This window comes from Phoca vitulina, unplaced genomic scaffold (assembly GCF_004348235.1).
Source record: "Phoca vitulina isolate PV1807 unplaced genomic scaffold, GSC_HSeal_1.0 scaffold16, whole genome shotgun sequence".
NCBI classification, from domain to species: domain Eukaryota; kingdom Metazoa; phylum Chordata; class Mammalia; order Carnivora; family Phocidae; genus Phoca; species Phoca vitulina.
In genome coordinates, this window is record NW_022589719.1 from 14540710 (window position 1) to 14561885 (window position 21176).

Below are 21176 nucleotides of genomic sequence, written 5' to 3' on the forward strand. Positions count from 1 at the left end.
GCAGATTCCCCAGGCCAGCCAAGCCTCTGGTTGACGGCAGGCCTGGTCTGCACCGCAACTGTAACCTCATGGGAGGCCCCGAGCCAGAACCATACACCTCAGCTGCTCCCAGATCCCTAATCCTCAGAAAATGTGTCATGCACAAGCAACATGCTTGTTGCTTTAAGAGGCCATGTTTTGGGGTCATTTGTTACGCAGCAACAGGTAACTAATACATAAGCATAGCAATAGGGTTAGATTTACTAATTGCATGGCTTTGAACAAGTCACTCAACCTCTCTGGGCGTAAGTTTCTTTCTCCACCTATAAAATGGAGGGAACGACTGAGCAATAGGGTATTGGCACAGGAGGAGATGTGGAGGTGATCAAAGTAGGTCACAGCCCCTGAATAAAGGCAGAGCAGTGGCCGTAGTGGGAACGCAGAGTGATTCAGCTCAGAAGCAGGTGGGAGGGGGCAAGGGTAAGGGCCTACCATTCACTGGGCACTCACCCTACGGCGGGCACTATGCATGCATTGTTACCTCATGTAATCCTCCTAGCTGGCCCGAGTGGGGTGCTAGATTACCCCCATTTTACAGAAAAGAAAGTGAGGCACAGAGACATTAAGTCAATGGCAATCCCATCCTTTCATGCTTCTGAAAGTCGTGAAAATGTTGTCTGGGCCTCGAAATAGCTGCTATAAAAGCCGAGTCAGAAACCACTCGTCCTTCTGCCATCACCTTGATTGCTCCCCACACCGCCCCCATCTGCATCCCCTCGAAAATCATCCCAGCCAGACAATCCTCTCAAAATGACCCTATCTATCTCCTGGGTACAACTGTCAAGTTTCCAATCCCACTTGCCTCGGAGTCTGGGGCGGGGGGCGGGGGGGCGGCGAAAATGCCCGTGAGATTTGGCGTCGGTGGTAGAAGCCAACAAGCAACCACACAGCTGCTCTCCACATCATCCACTCCCCTGGAAATGCAGCCGCTGACGGCTTCCCCAGACTCAACGGAATTTGGGGTCTTTGTTCCCGTGTCTAGAAGCACAACAACCTGCCAATTCTGGTAACAGGCTCTATGAAGATGCTCTTGGCTTTCCCCATTGCTTCTGGCACAAGCACTACCGAAGGCTTCTTTATTTTTTAGTTTTTAAGTCTCATTTTTCAGAGGAGATAAATCAACTGTAAAAGTATGTTATGAAAACCACCTTGGCAAGCAAGGTCTCCTGGAGAGGAGCAGGGGTTGCTTTATTTTCCATGATCTCAGTGTAAAACAAATAGATTTGTCCTTTTAAGATGTTCTTGTGAGGTCATCAGGATCACAGTGATTGAAACCATGGCCCTTGGCTGACTTGAGTCCAGAGCATGATCTAATCAGGCCTGGAATTCTCAAAGAAGAAAGAAAACAAAAAGAAAAAAAGAAGAAGAAGGAAAGAAAAGAAAAGAAAAGAAAAGAAAAAAAAAACTGGCCTAGGAATGAGGGTTTCAAAGTAATCTCAATGCAAGGAAGTTTTCCCTTTCCGCTGAAGCCTCCTGGGACTCCTGCAAAGGCAGCCTCATTCTCCACATCTTTTAAAGGTTCTTTTGTTCTGCTAAGAGGGAGTGAGGGTGAGGTTAGGTCTGGGCTTCATCCTTAGGTCTTCATCCTTCTCCCGATGGGCTCAGACCTTTCTCGCTCAGTGGCTTTGCTCGGAAACGTGAGTAGCTGCGTGACCCTGCACAAAACACGTAACCCACCCGAGCCCGTTTCCTCGCCTGTAGAACTGCACACAGAACTCACACGGAGACATCAGGATTATTTCTGGGAAAATGCAAGAGGTGATTGCTATGAATAAGGCGATTAGCACATTGCCGGGCACTTCCGTTCGAGTCCTTCCATAGCAAAGCAGTCTAGCGACCAAGGGTGTCAAGTGACCAACGTTGTCAGAACCAGAGCTGGAGAGGCCACGTTTGCCAGCATCGTTGGGCTAGCCATGGGCAAATGGCCAGGATCTCTTCAAGCCAGTTTCCTTGTCTGCAAAAGGGGATGACAGTGGTGTGTATTGGCTACCTCGCAGGCATGTCATGAGGGCATAATGAAATACTACTTAGAACAGTGCCCAGCACACAGTAAGTAAATGGTGGTTATTGCCACTATGACTGAAAACGATCACAGTGACAATCAGAGCTACTTTCACTAATATTACTTCCCACATAGTATGTAGAGTTCTTTGATCACTAAGCAAAGCAAATCACCTCTGGGGAAAAAGAACAGAAAACGTAATGGGTAGCTCCAAGATAGCAGATGGAATGAAAGGACAAGGAGAACGATCAAGCTTTGGAAGGAGTCAGGGGAGCCCCCGGGTAAGTGCGAGGAATGAATGATGGTATCCTCAAAGTGTTGTTGTCAGCGTGAGTCAGCCCCATCATCTCGGAGTGAGGAGGGTTTACATTTTCACATCCCATCCAACACCAAATCCAGCAGGGAGGGGTAATAATCCAAAGGAAAACCTAGATATTATCAGAAGTGTGAGGCTGGGATCCTGGACAAGCAGAAATAAATGATGCCAACTACCATGGTGACCACTATTGCTACGAATATTAACATTTATAATAATAGTTGTAGTTGCTGCTAATACTATTGATCCTTTAAGACATGGCAAAGCCAATCAAAATGATGATATCAGTGCATATCTAGACCTGAACTCGTGGATACTGATTCCTAGACCAATAGACTAGCCGTTAGATTAGTACCATTTTTATTCCTTTTTTGTTTTTTTTTTTAAATATTTTATTTTAGAGAGAGAGAGCGAGCACAAGCAGGAGCAGACAGAGAGAGAAAGAGAATCTCAAGTAGACTCCACGCTGAGCACAGAGCCCAATGTGGGGCTCGATCCCAGGACCCTTAGATCATGACCTGAGCCGAAACCAAGAGTCAGACGCTTAACCGACTGAGCCACCCAGGTGCCCCTATTCCTTTTTTGAAAAAATTTTTTCCAAAATGTTTTTTTTTATCTTTTGGAAAAATAATAATTTTCTCATAATAAAGTGAAAACCATCATTTCTTGTCTATGTATTTATTTATTCATTTATTTTTTTGAAAGTTTATTACTATTATTATTATTTTAGTAATTTCTATACCCAACATGGGGCTGGAACCCATGACTCCAAGATCAAGAGCCGCACACCCTTCTGACTAAGCCAGCCAGGCGCCCCTCCTGTCTATATATTTAAATGTCTGATTCTGTGCACTTGACCTATTTTATTTCACTAACTGTATTGCCAGGTTGGCTCAGCAGAAATAATTAACCATTGTTAAATAAAGTTTAATGGAAACAATAAAAATTAATGTTGAAGGCATAATAATTCTTTTGTAATTGCTAATGATCAATACCAAGCTTTGATAGTTTTTAATTTTGCATTAGAGCTTCTTTATTTAGTGAATTGGTCATTCAGTTCTCCAGGACATTAAATCCATGCCTGCAATTTGGAAGGTCTGCCCCTGTGAGGCATTTGTGGTAAAGCAGAAGACACAAACACTCACTGGGACACCTCCTGTTTGCTGAATTCTAGTGATTCGATGCATAGGACATCCAGGTGCAGTCACAGCATTTAAAAATTCTTTGGGATAATGTGCTGCTTCTTGAAATAGCTTCACTTTCAGAAACTGAGCTGCTGTTAGACTCTAGCTTAATCCATTTAGGGCTTGTATTTGAAAGCATTGTTTGTTTTCTGTCTTCATGGAGAGCCCAGTCTCTATGGAAAGGCAACCCAATATGCTCTGGGTTAAAGTTCTATCACAACTGCTGGGACGAGTGGGCTTCTCCCATCAGCTGTCACTTGGTTCTCTGAGCCAATCTCTGGAGCTCAGTTTCAGCTGTTCCAGAACACCACTGCCTATCCCTGAGGCTCAAATATTTTGAGCGTGACATATCGCTCTTCTCATTATGAAAAGTGTGTTGTGAGCTCTTTTTCCTGTAGGGGTGATGAATTTTACTGACCTTTCTCTCCACCACTGACGTTTCTGCTGTGCCCAGCAAAACATATCTGTGATACTGGAGTAAGGGGACAGAGTTCTTTGCAGAGCTACCTTGCCCAGGAGGGCTCACTCCTCACCCCACCATGCTAGACGGCATGAGCTGCCTTAATCATACCCAACACACCCGAAGGAAGATGGAAGTGGGAGGGGACTGTGTCCACCCATAGAAAAAGACCACACAGGCCACCAGAATGTACATAATCATCTAGAGACCAATGGACATACCTCTGGCAGGAAAGCTATGGAGAGCCTTATTTTATAATGGCATTGAAACCACATATTAAAGGAAAAATTCCCAGAAGAATTCTTTCCCCATCTTCCTTGGGGATGCATGCTTGGTCCTTTGGTACTGAAGTACTTCATACTTGGTACTCGGACCTCCATTGGACTCAAATCCTGTCTAAAACCTGAGGGCACAGGGACAGGAAATGGGGCTACGGGTTCTAGAGATAAACTTTTCTATTTAGTCATTTTGCAAGAATTTTCACCCTGCACTTTTCTCCTTCCTTTTGTACATCTCCTCTCACAAGCAAGTGTTAGTTAGACAGCTAGCTGATCATCTAACTCACACTGAAGTGGCTGAGCACGAAGAAAGAACTGGAAGGCAAGGGCAATGCATAACTGGAAGGCTTAATGATAAGAAAAATAACCAGTCAGTGCTCATAGATGGGCACTAACTCTGTGCCAAGCATCATAAATGCTTGACTTGGGTAGATTCATAACCATCTTCAGGGTAGGTTCTATTAACTTCCCCATACAGAGGAGAAAACTGATAAGGCTCAAAGAGGCTATGATTTGTCCAAGGTAAGCCCAGCAAAAAAGCTGCCAGAGCTGACATTCTGCCTAGTGTCTCTGAGATGCGATGCTAAGAGAGCTGTCTTCTCTGATATCCACCTGGGCAGTTTTAAAACTACAGATGTCTGGATTCTTCCCGTGATAATACAATCAGAATCTCAGAGGTGGGGAACCAGGCTTTTTTTTTTTTTTTAAAGGCCCCAGAAGCTGATTCTATCTTGCAGCCACAGTTGAGAACCACTGAGACAGGACACGCCACTGCTCATGGAGGAGACCCAAATCAGGTCCTCTTCCTTTCTTCAAAGTCTACAGCAAGACCTTCCAGCAACCGGAGCTCCTTCGCTACTCCTCCGCTGGGTCCCAGGCCAGAGAGAAGCGGCTGCCTTAGCCACGCTGAGTTAAGGGAAAGTGTCAGGCCAGCGCTGGAAACGTCCTGGGCTCCCCTGCCAAGAAGCCAACAGATTTATCTCAGTGTTGGCCCCGGGAGGTCAAGAGAAGATCAGAGGAGAGTCAGAAGGGAAACAAAAGGGTACAGGAAGAAATATGCATGACGGGTCTGGAGGCCATGGGGGTGCGGGGAGGAGAGATCAGCTGCAGGGGGGAGGCCCTGGTTCCTGGAAGGGAAGGGGATGGGGGGGAGCTTTGGAGCAGGGCATTCGTCTGGGAGCCAGGAGCACCAGAACCGTGGCCTCTCCCAGCCTCCCGGGCCTCAGAGAATCAGAGAATCCTGAGGTAACACCCCGGGACAGAAGGCTTCTCTCCTCATGGACAATGAGACTTGTGTGTCTAGGTTTCCTTAAGTAATCCCACATCTGGACAGTCTCCTATGGGCCCTCCCTGGATGAAGCCTCTGTTCCACCCCCATTCCCTTCTCAGGGGGCTAAAGTGGTCTTTCTCAACCGCAGAGCAGGTTAATCCGTGTTCACATTCCTTGCAAGCCCCCTACTGCCCCAAAAGAAATGCAAACGCATGCTGGCTTTGACTTGACCTGGGCCTTTGCACAGACTCTGTCTTCTCCCTGAAGCCCTCTCCCCATTCTGCTTTTTACTCATCCTTCAGGGCTCAGGTTAGATACTGCTTCCTCCAGGAAGCCCTCTCTGATTCTCCCAGTACTGTGCCTCTTTTAGCTCTTATACTGGATTATAAATGCTTGTTTATTAATCAGCCTCCCTTTAGATATAAACTCCATCGAAGCAGGAAATATTACTATGGTATTTCCAGCATCTGGTGCAGGGAAAAATGTCCCCAGCTTTGGGGGGAAAGAATACCTACAAAGAATAACTTGAGAATGCCACCCCCCCCCCATATACATCTCCTTCACTGGCAGAAACATCTCTTTGTCCTTTAGAACAATCTTTGTCCTCCACCCCCAGCTTTACTGAGGTACAACTGACAAATAAAATTGTGAGATATTTGAAGTGTACAACACGATGATTTGATATACATAGACACTGAGAAAGGACTCCCCCAGAGTTAATTAACACACCTATCACCTCACATTTTACCTTTGTGTGTGTGAGAAAGAGAACACCTAAGTTCTACTCTCTAAGCAAATTTCAATTATATAGCACAGCCTTATTAACTATGGTCACCATGTTATACACCAGACCCTCAGACCTTATTCATCTTGTAACTGAAAGCTTGTCCCCTTCTACCAACTCCTCCCTGTTTCTCCCACGCCCTGGCCCCTTTCTATGAGTTCAACAATTTTGTTTTTAAGATTCCACATATAAATGATACCATGCATTATTTGTCTTTCTGTCTGGCTTATTTCACTTAGGATAATGCCTTCCAGGTTCACCAATATTGTCGCAAATGACAGAATTTCCTTCCTTTTTAAAGTTGCATAATAAATAGTCCATTATATATCTCATATCTTCTTTATCCATTCATCTGTCAAGAGGACACTCAGATTGTCTCCGAACCTTGGCTACTTTGAATAACGCTCCTACGACTGTGGGAGTGCAGATATCTCCTTGAGGTAATGATTTTGTAGAACATTCTAAAATTAGAGGTCCTGGTTTGACTTGGGGACACTGAAGTATCTTCAGAGAGATCATAAACGCAGTCTTCAAAGGACTAGAAAAATCACAGAAGGACAAGGAAGATGAGGAGGCCTCCAGTTTCTCCGGGGTCCAGCCTCCTGACCTTGCTCCCTAACAGCCTATCCCGCTCCACTCAGCCACTGGAAGGATCTTTCCAGCCTTGGCTGAGCATGCGCCCCTCTGCAAATGTAGGTACATTTACTAGTCCACTGTGAGTAAGAAGCAGTGTGCGCTGAAGCCTGAGGCCTATTCCAGGAGCTTGTAACATCCTCCAGGCACTCACATTCCACAGCCCCCAGCTCGCTGGTGATCCTGCACCCTGGGGGTTTCAGCCCGCCGGGAACCTTGTCTCCTCCGGGCTTCCGATGGAGGACCGTATCCATCACTCGTCAGAGATGCAGCCACGGCAAAGCACGAGGGTCACCCGAGCACCAGTGGTCAAACCTGGCAGGTTCTGCCCAGGGATTCCTGCACTTCTTTTCCCTTCCTACAGTGTGACCCTCCTGGATCACTCTGCTTTATATGTAATCAATCTCTGGATTCGAAGTCAAAGGACTCCGACTTGAGACCATGTGGTCTTAGAAACATCACAATTCCGAAGCTTGCTCTCTCCATCTGTCCAGTGGAACTGCACTTGCCCCATACGACTGGCGTGGGGAGGCAGGTTAGTGCCCCGGGACACAGCAGGCACTTGGGCAGTGTGCACACTGCATGCAGGTGCCCAGGTGAGGGGACAGGCAGGGGCCAGAATCCAGCCCAGCTTCTACTGACCACGCCATGGGCCCACAGCTGTATCTGCCCAGAGGGAGCATCTTTCAGGAATTTACAGGAATGGACCCTAAAAACGGTCCTGGCAGGGCCTGGCACACATTAGGTCTTCGTAAACATTAGCTGAATCTTGAATTCTTGGCTATGCACACAGGGAGAAAATAAAAGCTATTGTTACTAAAATAGTAATAATCTAAGCACACTTTCCCAGGAGTGGCAATATAGCAGAGTAGCTAAAAATAAAAGCTTTGGAGCTCGACTAGGGTTTGAGCCCCAATTCTGCAGCTAATGATGCTGAATGACCATAAGCAAGATGCATAACCTCTCTGAGTTTCAGTTTTATCATCTGCAAAAGGGGAATAACTTGGGAGGATTAATGGGAACTACCATAATTACTATCTCCTGAATAACTCATGTTTCAAGTGTTCTGAGACCTAGTTTTATGAGGAAGGAGACCCCAGATCACCAGAGGTAATTAAACAGTGATTATTATAATTGGTATTTATTAAAGTCCTAATGTATTCTACGCTCTGGAGGGCTTGTACATCTATTGAGAATTTTCTGCTTGCCAGATAATGTGCTAAGCACTTCATACACATGACTTCATCCATAACCACAATCACCCTAAAAGGCAGATACTATGATTATCTGATCAAGGGGAACTTACATACTAGTTAAGAAAGCAATGAATTAATGCTCGAGACTATCTGAGTAAACATGAAAAAAGATTGCATTTCAAAAGAAGATAAGTACAAGGATATACTTTGAACGAGGTGGTGGCTAGGAATTGGAGATCATTGTTGGAGGCAACCGACATACCTGTCTTTAGAGAATTTGATATAAATATATAATGAAGTATTATATAGTCATCAAAAAGATCATAGTTTACAGGTAGGAATAGGGCTAGGTCTCAAAAACCATGTTAAATGAAAAAAGAAAGAAATAGGATGGGATTTAGAACACAACAGCATAAGACAGTATGTGCCAAACTGTGGGGCAGTCACTGTAGGGCTTTACTCATCAGAGAAGGCACCCCGGCCCTGGGAGCATCCACCATGGACACTGGAGGAAGCCCTGGGTTCCAGATGTGGCCACTCAACATGCACTGAAAGCAACAGTGACTAAAACATGAGCCCTGCCCTCAAGGAGCCCGCAGCCCAGGGTGGTTTCCATGAATGAGAAAGTTCTGCTAGAAAATTCTCTCTGCTGCATGGAAGCTTCTCTCCCACACTGTCTCTCTGGGTTGGTAGACTGATTTTTCTCTCCCGGATGTGCCCTCATAAAGCAGAGGCAATAAAGGCCTGGTCAGAGTGGAGAGTGGTATCAGCTGAACACTGTGCTAGCCATTCTGTAGAAGCTAATTAGCCAATAGAACACTTGCCTCAATAACTTGCATCCGTTCCTGATCGCTGAATTAGGAGGGGCTGCCTGGCATAAGGAAGAATAGGCTCCGGGTTCTGTTCCATCATCTTGACTACCCCCACCTGCCATAAAAGGTCCTGCACAGTGCAACCTTAGTAGTAGTAGTAGTAGTAGTAGTAGTAGTAGTAGTAGTAGTAGTAATGATAAGAATATCCTAGATCTGCAAACACTGGGAGAACTTGAAGGAAAAATAGCCCAAGACTGGACCAGAACATCAGCCAGGACCTCGGCCAGCCCCTGTCCAGCTCCAAGGCCCTGCTGGATGCTAACAATGTATATTTGGTTGCCAAACTCCTCACATCTTAGTAAAACATGTGGCAAATGAATTCTCCAAGATGGCCCAGGACCTCTACTAAACCCCAGCACTGGGGACGCCAATACTCACAGGACGTTCTCACAGAATCCTCAGTCCCTCGGAGCTAATGGTCATTTGATCCTCATCTGCCACCCTCCAAAGTTTGGCCAAACAGTGAAACAAAGTGCTATGCTGTGGCAGTAACTGTCCAGTATCTCTTCCCAGGGGACACCCGGGACTCTGAGCCTGTGCCAGACCGGTTAGGATTCACCCATGAGCTTCGGTGTGCGGCTTCAGAAAGAATGGGGGACTCCGTGATATACAGCAAAGCCGAATTTTATTTTTATTATTTTTTAAGATTTTATTGATTTATTTGACAGAGAGAGACACAGCAAGAGAGAGAGCACAAGCAGGGGGCAGTGGGAGAGAGAGAAGCAGGCTTCCTGCAGAGCAGGGAGCCCGACGCGGGGCTCGATTCCAGGACCCCGGGATCATGACCTGAGCCGAAGGCAGATGCCTAACAACTGAGCCACCCAGGTGCCCCTACAAAGCTAAAGGGTCAGCATGGATTTATTTGAAAGGGTGAAGCAAACAGGGAGAGGCCACCAGCGAGAAATCAGAGTGCTAGGATTGGGGTATGGAGGGGTTCCAGGCAGTGAAGCACCCCCCCCCGGACATCCTTATCTTCCCATGGGTGTGACGAGGAAGACGTTAAGGTCCTTGAGTACTGTACGGCACATAAAGACTACTCGGTTATCCCCAAACTCAGTGACACCCTGATTGCACTGCAACAGAACCCCGCTTCTCCTGTGAACTCGGGTTTTCACATATTGTCACGAAGTCAGAGCAGGAAGAGCAAATCACCCCCACAGACTCCACCCCATTTTTCAGATGGGAAAACAGTCCCAGGGAGAGAAAGTAACTTGCCCAAGGTCAGGGACATCCTGGAAGCCTGAGGAATTTGGAGAGAAGTTGCTGTCTTCCTTTGCTTGGTCTTGGGACTGATTACCCCTCCCAAAAGAACAGGTCATGACTCTCACTGGCCTCAACATCCCATCTAATGGAATATGAGCGTTGGCTGATGTAAAAGGTCATTCAGATCAGTCCTTTGATTTCACGAATGGGGAAAGAGAGACTATTCACCTCCCCATCATTCTAGTTATGAACATCTATCCAACACTTCTCCAATTAGCCAAATCCCTTCAGGGCCCCAGCACCACACAGCAGCCCCAGGACACCTTCTGTAGGTGGGTGACCATCCAGATGGTGAAGCACGACTTCCTAATGACAGAGAGGCATGGGCTTCGAGAGCATCGCAATGGCCAAGATGTGAAAATGCTACCCTAGGGTCAAGGCTGCTGAAGATAACAAAACGTTCTACTTGTCTGGAAATTCACATGTCACTTTTGGGGAGCAATTCCATCACCAGGCTTGGCTTTTGTCCTCTCCCTCCCATTTTGGACATGGGTCAGAAATCCAAGCTCCCATTATTCTTTGTCTTTTTCCTCCCCCTGCTCTAATCTGTTATTAAGGTCACCCCTGACCAGAAGGTCACCCCCATAACCTCCCACAGTGATTCCCCAACTCTGACACTTATTTTTTGAACTCTGTTTCAACTCTACCTTGGCCCATGGGCTGTCAGCCAACCACCCCCCAACCTGCATTGCTCCTAGCTTCAACCCTTGCAGGGGCTCCCCGAGCCTAGCCCCTCCACTCAATCACCACACTCAAAACCTCTGAGCCTCAGAAGGGAGGCTTCCTATTAAAATGTAAAATGTGTGGGCCTTCTGGATCAGCAATCACACTTCTGGGAATACTGACTTAAGGACACAAGGATATATGTCAAAGAATTACTCATTTCAACATCACTTATGATATCAAAAACCCACCTAAATAACAATCTATAGAAGAATGGTTACACAAATTATGGCAGGGTCCCACGTAGCATACAAAATGTTATGCAGCTGTTCAAGAAATGTGTAAACTGTCATGCTAATGAAAAAGCCCAGTTTAGGACTATAAATGAGATGTGTATGTGTAACAGATTACCAGATGGGACTTTCCGATTGCCTTTGAATTCCACTAAGGCCCAAAGCTGAGAACAACCAGGGGAAAAGTCCCCACACATTCGAAGGAGAAGTTCTAGACACATCCACACAGGTCTTACCATGAGGTAGCCAAAGAGGTCTTCCACTTTCAATCCCACTCACCCACCTCCAGGTCATATAAGAAGAGACTGAGATGCCAGAGAGAAAAATCTGGGAATTCACAAGAGTAGAGAACAGTTCTATTTCTCCTCCCTCACCCTTCAGACCGAGGGAGATGCTCCCCAAGAGAACCACCCATGCAATCTTGGTTGGTCTGCTGGGAGGAAAGGTTACACCTCACCCTTCAGCCAATGTGTCCAGGGACCAACTCGCAAGCCCACCACCAGTGCTACCTAAGAAGAGTGACAAAGAGTTCTGGAAGAATCTGAAATGTAGCCCACAGAATTTTGAGCGATGCAGACAGGGAGACAGAATGCCTACCTGTAGACTGGAGAAGTACAAAGGTGGGGGGCTGACCAGAGCTACCTGTGACAGGGCAGCAGCAGAAGCCCCTGTACCTCCAAGCATGTCCCCAAGGCACGAGTGTTCCTACGGGCTGCATCACAGCCTCCCCTAATATCACCAGGGCCCAGACCAAGAGTACAAATGGAGGCCCACATACCCTATGTCTAAATATTTCTAAAGTATGAATTGAGCTAAATAAAACATGTTCTAGGGGCGCCTGGGTGGCTCAGTTGTTCAGTGTCTGCCTTTGGCTCAGGTCATGATCCCGGGGTCCTGGGATCGAGCCCCAAACTGGGCTCCTTGCTCAGCAGGAAGCCTGCTTCTCCCTCTCCCACTCCCCCTGCTTGTGTTCTCTCTCTCGCTGTGTCTCTCTCTGTCAAATAAATAAATAAAATCTTAAAAAAAAAATGTTCTATCATCCTACCTTGACAATTGTAATTCCATAATCACCCGGCAAACCGGATTCAAAGATAGGACTCTCATGATCCTTGGGGTTCGCTCCCTCCATTTCCTGCCACCACGTTCCCACTCCAGCACACGCACACATGAGGACCATCCACATTCCCAGCAAGCAGCACCCCTGGGCCATTCCTCGGGCCTCGAGATGTACACACCTGCAATGAAGCCCAGGTGAACCTGGGAAAGAAACCCGCAAAGGTCTTGGAAGCAGGTCTGAGGCCTTGTAGGCAGGGAGTTTCAGGGTCCCATTACCCAAATGAGGACTAGAAGAACTGCCTGAGTTCCAGGTAGGAACATCCTCATGGATCTGCTGATTTCCCACCCAGTTGAAGAGCTACAGAGAGAGAAGGGCAAGCGGGGGGGGGGGTCCCCAAAAGAGTGGGGTGCCGGGCTGGTACCCTTTTTACTCAAGTCTGGGGGCAGCACTGGGCCAAAAGAACCCTATGGAAGAGAATGGGGCTAGGAGGCAAGTAGACTCCAGGGTGTACCCCAGGGGTAGGGCTCAAGTCTGGGGAGCAATAAACTCATCAAATGGTATAAAGGAGATTAGATTCCCTATGGAGTGAGAGTCATGGGGTCTCCAAAGAGCCAGCATTTGGGCTCTGCCAAACAGATTACAACAGTGCCAATCAAATAAGACGGCACCTCTCTAATTCCCTCTTGCCCACACTGAGGGAGCCCAAAGCCACAGAGCACAGCAGGGTGTAAGAAGTTTGATAGAACAGATCATATCACTGCCATCCCTCCTTCCCCATCAGGTCAGCACTATGCTGGGGTCGGGTGTCATGGTGGGGGTGGTAGGGACAGAAACCAAACAAGATGAGATTCAAGTTCTCATTTCTACTGGGCTGGACTTTTTAACACCTGCTGGCAGTCCGAAAGCTAGGAGGCCATCTGAGATGCCTTCAAGAGATTGAGAAGGGATCGCATTAGAGTACACTTCAAGTAAGAAGTCAGGGGGAGGGGAGGAATCTTACCGCCTACTGACTGCAGCCCACCAAGCCTCACCCACTCAGTAACCACCCCACCCCAAGCCCCCATCCGTTAGCAACACACAGTAGGGGTTACCCCAGAAGAGGATGGATGACACAGGGGAGGGGAAACTTTGACTTTCCAATTCCAACGTTCTGAGTCACTTTTGTTTAAAACACTTTCTAGAAAGGCGTATGAGGTTTTGAATGACATATAATTGCCACCACTTGCCCGATAAGGCACTCAGCAAATCTCTCCGACTGGGGAGTTAAAAATCAGGCCAAACACGAGCTCTAGCTCGGGTATTACTTATTTCCCTTCCTGATATTGCCACAAGGCCCGGCTCCGTGATTTTCCTCGGCGGGGAAAGAAGTTGTTTATTATTCCAGCTGTTGCCATAGCAGGCAGTGTTTCCATGTCACCGTCTTGTGCTGCCCAGAAGTGACACCACTAATACACGTTCCAGACCTGCAATCCCAGGCACTCAGGCCAGAAGGAAATGGACTTGTGCTGTGGCAAAATCCGCCAAAGAGGCCAGCCCTGCTCAGGAGTCTGCATCCCAGGGTTTTCAACCACGGCATCCGTGAGCGGGGGAGAATGGATGGAGCCTGTCTCTGGACCAACAGGATGGGATCCTGAGGAATTGCAGCCAATCTCACGACCTCCCATCCTCCCTCACCCACTCCTTTGGTCCCAGCCAGCAGAACAGACCCCATCTCATAAAAGCCACAGAAAGAAGAAATCAGAAACTGCAGACCAGTTCTTTGAGAGCCTGCCCCTAGGGAGACTGACATAGGCAGCGGGACACGAAGAATCAGGACAATCCTTCAATCCTCATCGAAGACCTCTGCTGTGTGGATATCACCAAGCCTCCCAAACTTGGTGGATGGTGGCTCTCTCATTTATCATTCAAAAAGAATAGTAAATAAACAGGCAGCCAGCATGCATACTACGCCAAGGATTCTTGGGGGCTGTGTCTACTGGCCAACTTACCCTGATTTTGTTTTTGTTGAATTATTTCTCTCCATCCTATGACTCATCTCTTTTGATTCTTGTCTCCTCTCTGTCCCACTTACCACACACTGAACACCCCATTCCTTCAGCCCCTCCAAGTAGTGCTAACTTGTGTAGAAGACTTTTACTGAAGGTTGTAAGCAACAGAATTACAGCAGAGCAAAATATAAGAATTGGGTTATTTTAATCTCATGTGCTTGTATGTACACAGAACACCCCTGGAAAGGTACATTACACAGAGGACCTGGAGTCAGGGGTGGTAGGGAGACTCCCACTTATCCAACAAATTCTGATTGAGCGCCTCATATGCACTAAGCATTGTTCTAGGTACTTGGGATACATCAGGGAACAAAAAGACAGAAATCACTGTCCTTGTGGATTTTTTATTTGGTCAAGGAAGGCAAAGAAAACACACACACACACACACACACACACACACACACACACACATCTCAGTGATTTAGTATAATAAAAATGATGAGTTGGGGTCCCTGGGTGGCTCAGTCAGTAAACGTCCTACTCTTGATTTTGGCTCGGGTCATGATCTCAGGGTCATGGGATCAGATCCTGCACTGGGCGCCACACTAGGCACAGAGCCTGCTTTGGATTCTCTCTCTTCCTCTCTCTCTGCCCCCCTCCCACTAAAAAAATGATGTGCTATGAAAAACAGAGCAAATAGAGCAGGTAAGGGAGCTCAGAGTGCAGGGCAGGAGAGCTACAGTTTAAACTGGTGGACAAGAAGGCCTCAGTGAGAAGGTAGCATTCAAGCAAAGGCTTGCAGGAGGTGAAAGAGTCATGAGGATCCATGGAAGAGCATGGCGGGACAGGGAACAGCCAGTGTGAAGGCCACGAGGTAGGAGCACGCATGGTGTGTTAGAGAAAGAGCAAGGGGGCCAGTGTGGCTGGAGCAGAGTGAACAAGAGGGAGAAGGGGAGGACAGGGGTCAGAAAGAAGGACCTAAAAGGCCATGATCAGGACTTTGGGTTTTCTCTGAGTAGGATAGGGGGCCTGGGATGGGCACGAACTACAGGGAGACAAGCCATAGCATAGAGCCCAGTTAGAAGGCAGTTGTGGCCATTGAGGACAGAATGAGATGCTGGCTCCCACCAACCTGGTAGCAGATTCTGGACATCTTTTTTTTAGACACACTTTATTTTTTAGAGCAGTTTTAGGTTCATAGCAAAACTGAGTGAGAAGTACAGAGAGTGCCCATCAACCCTCTGCCCCCACACACGTACAACCTACCTCTCTGTCAATATCCTATACCACATGGGTATGCTTGTTATCACCGATGAACCTGCACTTACCCATCATTATCACTCAAAGCCCAGAGTCTACATTAGGGTTCATTCTTGGTCTTGTACATCTCATGATACACATTTTTGACAAATATATAACAACACGTATCCACCACTGTAGCATCATACATCATAGTTTCACTGCCCTAAACACCTGTGGTCTGCCTACTCATCCCTCTCTCTCCCCCAACCCCTGGCAACCAGTGATCTTTTTACTGTCTCCATAGTTTTGAATTTCCAGAACGTTATATCGTTGGAATCATACAGTATGTAGCCTTTCCAGATTGGCTTCTCTCACTTCATAATATTCATTATGTTTTCTCCATATCTTTTCATGGTTTGATAGCTCATTTATTTTTAGTGCTGAATAATGTTCCATTGTCTGGATGTACCACAGTTTATTTATCCATTTGCCTACTGAAGGACATCTTGGTTGCTTCCAAGTTTTGGCCACTATGAATAAAGCAGCTATAAGCATCCATGTGCTCATTTGTGGGTGAACACAAGATTTTTAAAATTCATTTGGGTAAATACTAAGGAACATTCTGGATTTATTTTGGTATCAGAATTTCCTAATGGATTAGGGTGTGTAAGAAAAATAGAGAAGGGGAAAGACCTTGGATAAAGCAGTTTGGGGGAAGAATCCAAAAGTTCAATCTTGAACATGTCAACGGAGGAGGTTCATTAAATACCAAAGTAGAGAAAACAAGTAAGCAGTTATTATACTAGCCTGGAGTCCACGAGAGACTTTTGGTTGGGACATTAAGTGGGGAGTCAACGGTACAGAGATTAACTTAAAGCCAGAATATCAGATGATATCACCAAGGGAGTGAGTACAGAGAAGAATATCAAGGACTGAGCCCTAGGGCCCTCCATCCATATCAAGAGGAAGACAAGAAGAGAGGAATCACGAGAACAACCAGTGAACAGGAGAAAAACCAAGAGAATGGGATGCTCCAGAAGGCCACTGAAGAAACTGTATCAAGGAGAAGGGAGGGATCAGCTGTGCAGATGCCAGGGACAGGTCTGTTAAGATGAGAACTGAAAACTAACCATGGATTCTGCAACATGGAGGTCAGCGATCTGACCTTGAACAAGAACTGTTTTGTAGCAGAGACAAAAGAAGGACTGGGGTAGATTTAAGACATGCAATGATATCAGTGGGATGATATCATTCCCCGGGGAGGGAAAATCGATTCTGGGGAGATGGAAAAAGCCTTGTTCTTGTTATGTCCAGAGCACAGATAAACACATAGTACATAAACAACTACACATCAGGATGTCTGTGGTATTAACAAGTCATGGGTGAGAGGAGGCGGTTTAAAAAATGTCCAAAAAGACTCATGGGGGAGGGGGGACAATAATGAAAAAAGCAAGCATGAGAAACACTAGTTCAGGAGAAAATGTGAGGAAAAGCCTCACAGGCAGAGAAGATAAACAATACTCCAGTGAGTTTTGCCGAAAAAGGGGTCACAGAAATGGGAGAGCAAGGGTGGCCAAAGTGGGGTTAAGTAAAGTGCCTCTGAAATATTTAATAATGATAACATACATGTGGTGCTTATAATGTGTTATTAGAGGCCAGACACTATTCTTGACCCTTGACACAGACAGTAGTTGGAGAAAAACCAGTTCTTCCCCTCAACAACCCTAGGAGTGGGTCATCATCATCCTAGGTCTGTAGTTGGGGAAATGGAAGCATGGGGGTGGCAGGGAACTCACCTGCCCAGGATCGTGCAGCCAGCAAGGGTCGGACCTGAGATTTATACAAAGGCAGTCTGGCTCCTGAATCAACGTTTTAGATTTATCATAGGTCCTCTTATGTTGTTTGACTTTGTTCTCTATATTTCCTACACAATCACACATTGTCAAAAACGAATATTTGGGGCGCCTGGGTGGCTCAGTCGTTAAGCATCTGCCTTCGGCTCAGGTCATGATTCCAGGGTCCTGGGATCGAGCCCTGCATCGGGCTCCCCGCTCGGCAGGAAGCCTGCTTCTCCCTCTCGCACACCCCCGCTTGTGTTCCTGCTCTCGCTAACTCTCTCTGTCAAATAAAAAAAAAAAAAAACAAAAAACGAATATTTGGCATTTCTCCCCTAAAACCTATCAGTCGTTCTCTCTTGTGGCCTGTCTAGGGTGTGTGCCTGTCTCCTTCATCTTTGGGTCCTTCTCTCTCTGGATACCTTCGTCATTCTGCTTCAGCTTCCAAAACCCTAATTCTTATGTCTTTATCTCCAAAGCAATTCACACTTGCCCATCCAAATTCACCCAGGAAGAGGGGTGGAGGGGTGGGGGTGAGGGGGGGTCTTACCTTCCTCAATCCGGAAAGTCCATCAAGACTCGAGGTGATTTCTTTCGAAAAAGTTGCCCACTTCTAAAGGGGAATTTAAATACAGTGAAATTAAAAACAGGAATTAGTGCCTCCCCTGGAATACAGAAAGACAGCCAGCTATTTTATTTGTTGGATTATCATTTTTCCCACTACACAAGAATCTCCACTCACCCCCCCCCCCCCCCCCCCCCCCCCCCCCCCCCCCCCCCCCCCCCCCCGCCCCGTGGCATTTCCTCCCACAGACAATGGCTTTATTAACATAACCCAAAAGCAGTTTGGGGAAAATTCATGTTAAAAAAAATGTATCCTTTGCCTTAATTAGAAGACTTTTTCAGAGAAAACTATATTTGAAGATGTTAACCTTAAAAATAAAACTGCCAGTTATTTTACCAGCAAAAGATGGGTTTATTCAGGACAACAGATAATTGCAGCCCAAGACAGACAAGTTAGGGGAAATGCATAGGCATGTCTGCAGAACAAAGCACAGAAAGTTCTTTACTTATAGAGGAAAGGGGGAAGTCGGGAGGGGCTGTTGTAAACAAAAAACCCACTGGAGTAAACTGGGAGTTGGGAGTATAGTGGCTTTTCATTGGCTGAGTTGTGACTGTTTCTCATTGGCTGGGCTGTTGCCAGGGCAGGAGGAGAGACTTTCTTCCTGGAAAGAAGCGCTGTGGTAGTAAAGTAGTATCCAGGGCAAGGTCCCTATCTTCCTGTTGGGTCTACAGGCGATGAGAAGTGGTAGGGCATGGGCAACCCCCCTGCCGGCCTCCCAACTCCACTCAGTGAGGTCTCCCCTTATTATTTTTCACAAAGACTACATTATTTGCACAATTGTCTTAATTCTTCACTTAACAGGTTTATACCAAGTCAGAGGCAAAATGATTTAATTCTGTAGATGAGCCCAGTAAGAATATACCTGTCCATGACAAATTATTTTAATTGGGGCCTACAAAATATTCCAGAATAGAGACACACTTCATATTTCTCCTCATTGTCCAACTCTTAACCACTGAAAACAAACACACCCACTCACCTTTCCAAAGACAAACATCAACTTCAGGGGCAGTACAGTCATCCTAATAGGAGAAGGAGAAATATTTTATTTTTCCCTACAATTCCCTATTTATGAGTCCTTCCTGTTACTATGCAGAATGTCACTTCCTGTCCCCTTTACTCCCAACCCTCACCCTTTCAAATTCTGTCCCTCTGGTAGCAATATGCCCCTAAGTTACCTCCCCCTTGGCTCCAGCCTGAGCTTAGAGTAGCCACATGTAAAGAGAATGTTCAATTCCTGGCCCAGGGCCGTTCTCATCCTGAAGGATAGTTAAAGGTGCTAGTTTCATCTGGATTATGGAATGTCTTGTGCTTTAACTGCACATTTTCCCCCTTGTCCCTGCTCAAGAATCATAAATGAATAGGAATATGCAGGAATGATATTACTTTACAGATAGTCCTGAACCCACTCTCATGTCTCAACCTAAATCATTATTAGCTCATAACCACATTTGTGATGGATGGCAAATAACTCGGAACCTATCTGGCCACTTAATGCAGGTACATGGCAATTCTTTGGTTGAGATCTACTGAAACAGACTAGAAAGAAGGGAAGTACACAGACCAGAGCAAGAGGTTCAGTGAGTCCAAGTGATGAAAAATGGGCATGAGACAGGAAGTAATATGGCTAAGAGTCTGAGAAACACAGCCAAACAGAGGAGGTCTGAAACCTGCCCTTGAGGAACTTTATGACTTTAGAGAAGACATAAAACCTTTTTTGACCCTGGGAGCACCTGGGTGGCTCAGGCGGTTAAGTGTCTGCCTTTGGCTCAAGTCATGATCCTAGTGTCCTGGGATCGAGTCCTGCATCCAGCTCCCTGCTCAGCAGGGAGCCTGTTTCTCCCTCTCCAGCTCTGCCCCCTGCTTGTGTTCCCTCTCAACAAAAAACCTTTTTTGACCCTGGGTGCTCTTTTTGAGAAAGGCATAATAATCATACGTGCCTCACAGCATTGCTCTAAAAAATTACAAGTGACAATACCAGTAAAAGAGTAAACAAAAGGCAAGGCCACATGGTCCTGGCTCCATCCAATGATGCACAACCCATGGAGTCGCAATCCTATGGGAGGGAAAAGAGGAGGCTGCGTTGAAAGTTTTGCAAAATAGTTTCCGTATTATTGATAAAGAAAACATTTCAATCCATTTGCACATTGCACAGATGTTTTAATTTTTCAAATATGTAGCTGGTTTTGCAATAATGTGAAGCTCTTGCTTAGGCTTTATTTATATGATGGGAAACCAATGTTTTGAGACAATAAAATGGTCCATATATCGTTGCATGTTATCTAGATGAGCCATTTGAAAGTATTCAGCTTTGAAATCTATCCCGGATCCAAGCTATTTTGACTAAGTGTTTTGAAGTTAAATAGTGTGAAACTTACCCAGAAATCTTAGGACTCAGATAAATAGGTTTCTAAAGAGTTTTAAGTTGTTTGGATTAAAAACTCTTTAATTTTTAGATAGTATAAAAATGTTACAAAAATATTTTGCCTAAGTGGTCTGGTTTTAAAAAACAAGTTTGAAACCAAACAGCTTTGCCCTGTCTTAAAAAACCACTTATATGTTATGAAAACCACATGAAATGGATCCCAAATCAAATAATTTTAAGGAAACCATTCCAAAACCAGTATTTTGACAAACTTTCCAAATTTAACTGTTGATGGCAATGACTCTCAAAATTCCAGAGAAACCAGATGTAACTTGCATGCTTTCAAACTTCACAAAATGTCTTATTTTTTCCACTCCTAGTTTATTTTAGCTATTTGCCTAGAAGACTCAAAACAATGAATGTAAGTATAGTTTAGCCACTAAAAACATGCAGAGAAGAAAGGTACCACAGTGGGAAGAAGAAAGGACCTGTCTTTGAGTGAAGCCCAGATTTTGATTCCTTTTCTACCGTCTATTATCTATGGTATCTTGGCACCATCCTTACCCAGTTTTGATCTGCAATTTCTGTCTTAGATTGGTTTCTGCCACAAAGGAGAGCATGGGCAAGGGCTTTTATGCAAGCATGCAGGTATTTGGGGAAATGACCAAGGAAAAAGATTGGGAACTGGAAGAAGTACAGCAGGAAAAGAGGGAAAGCCATCACCAGGGGTATCTAGAGTTAACCACCACTGTGGTCAACTGGGTCCCAAAGTACAGGGACCTTCTGGGGGCCATGTTGAAAGCCCAAGGGA

At 46.0% G+C, this 21176-nt stretch overlaps 1 protein-coding gene across 2 annotated transcripts in view; it reads right to left on the minus strand.

Annotated features, from left to right (window-relative positions):
- Positions 1–21176, minus strand: part of PAMR1 (peptidase domain containing associated with muscle regeneration 1) — a 150134-nt gene that overhangs the window by 91001 nt on the left and 37957 nt on the right. For both annotated transcript variants that reach the window (XM_032413903.1, XM_032413902.1), the window contains 3 exons: positions 19979–20056; positions 18980–19022; positions 17926–17988 (listed from right to left, as the gene is read on the minus strand). The gene's annotated coding sequence lies outside the window, so the exon portion shown is untranslated. The remainder of the gene's footprint in view (positions 1–17925; positions 17989–18979; positions 19023–19978; positions 20057–21176) is intronic.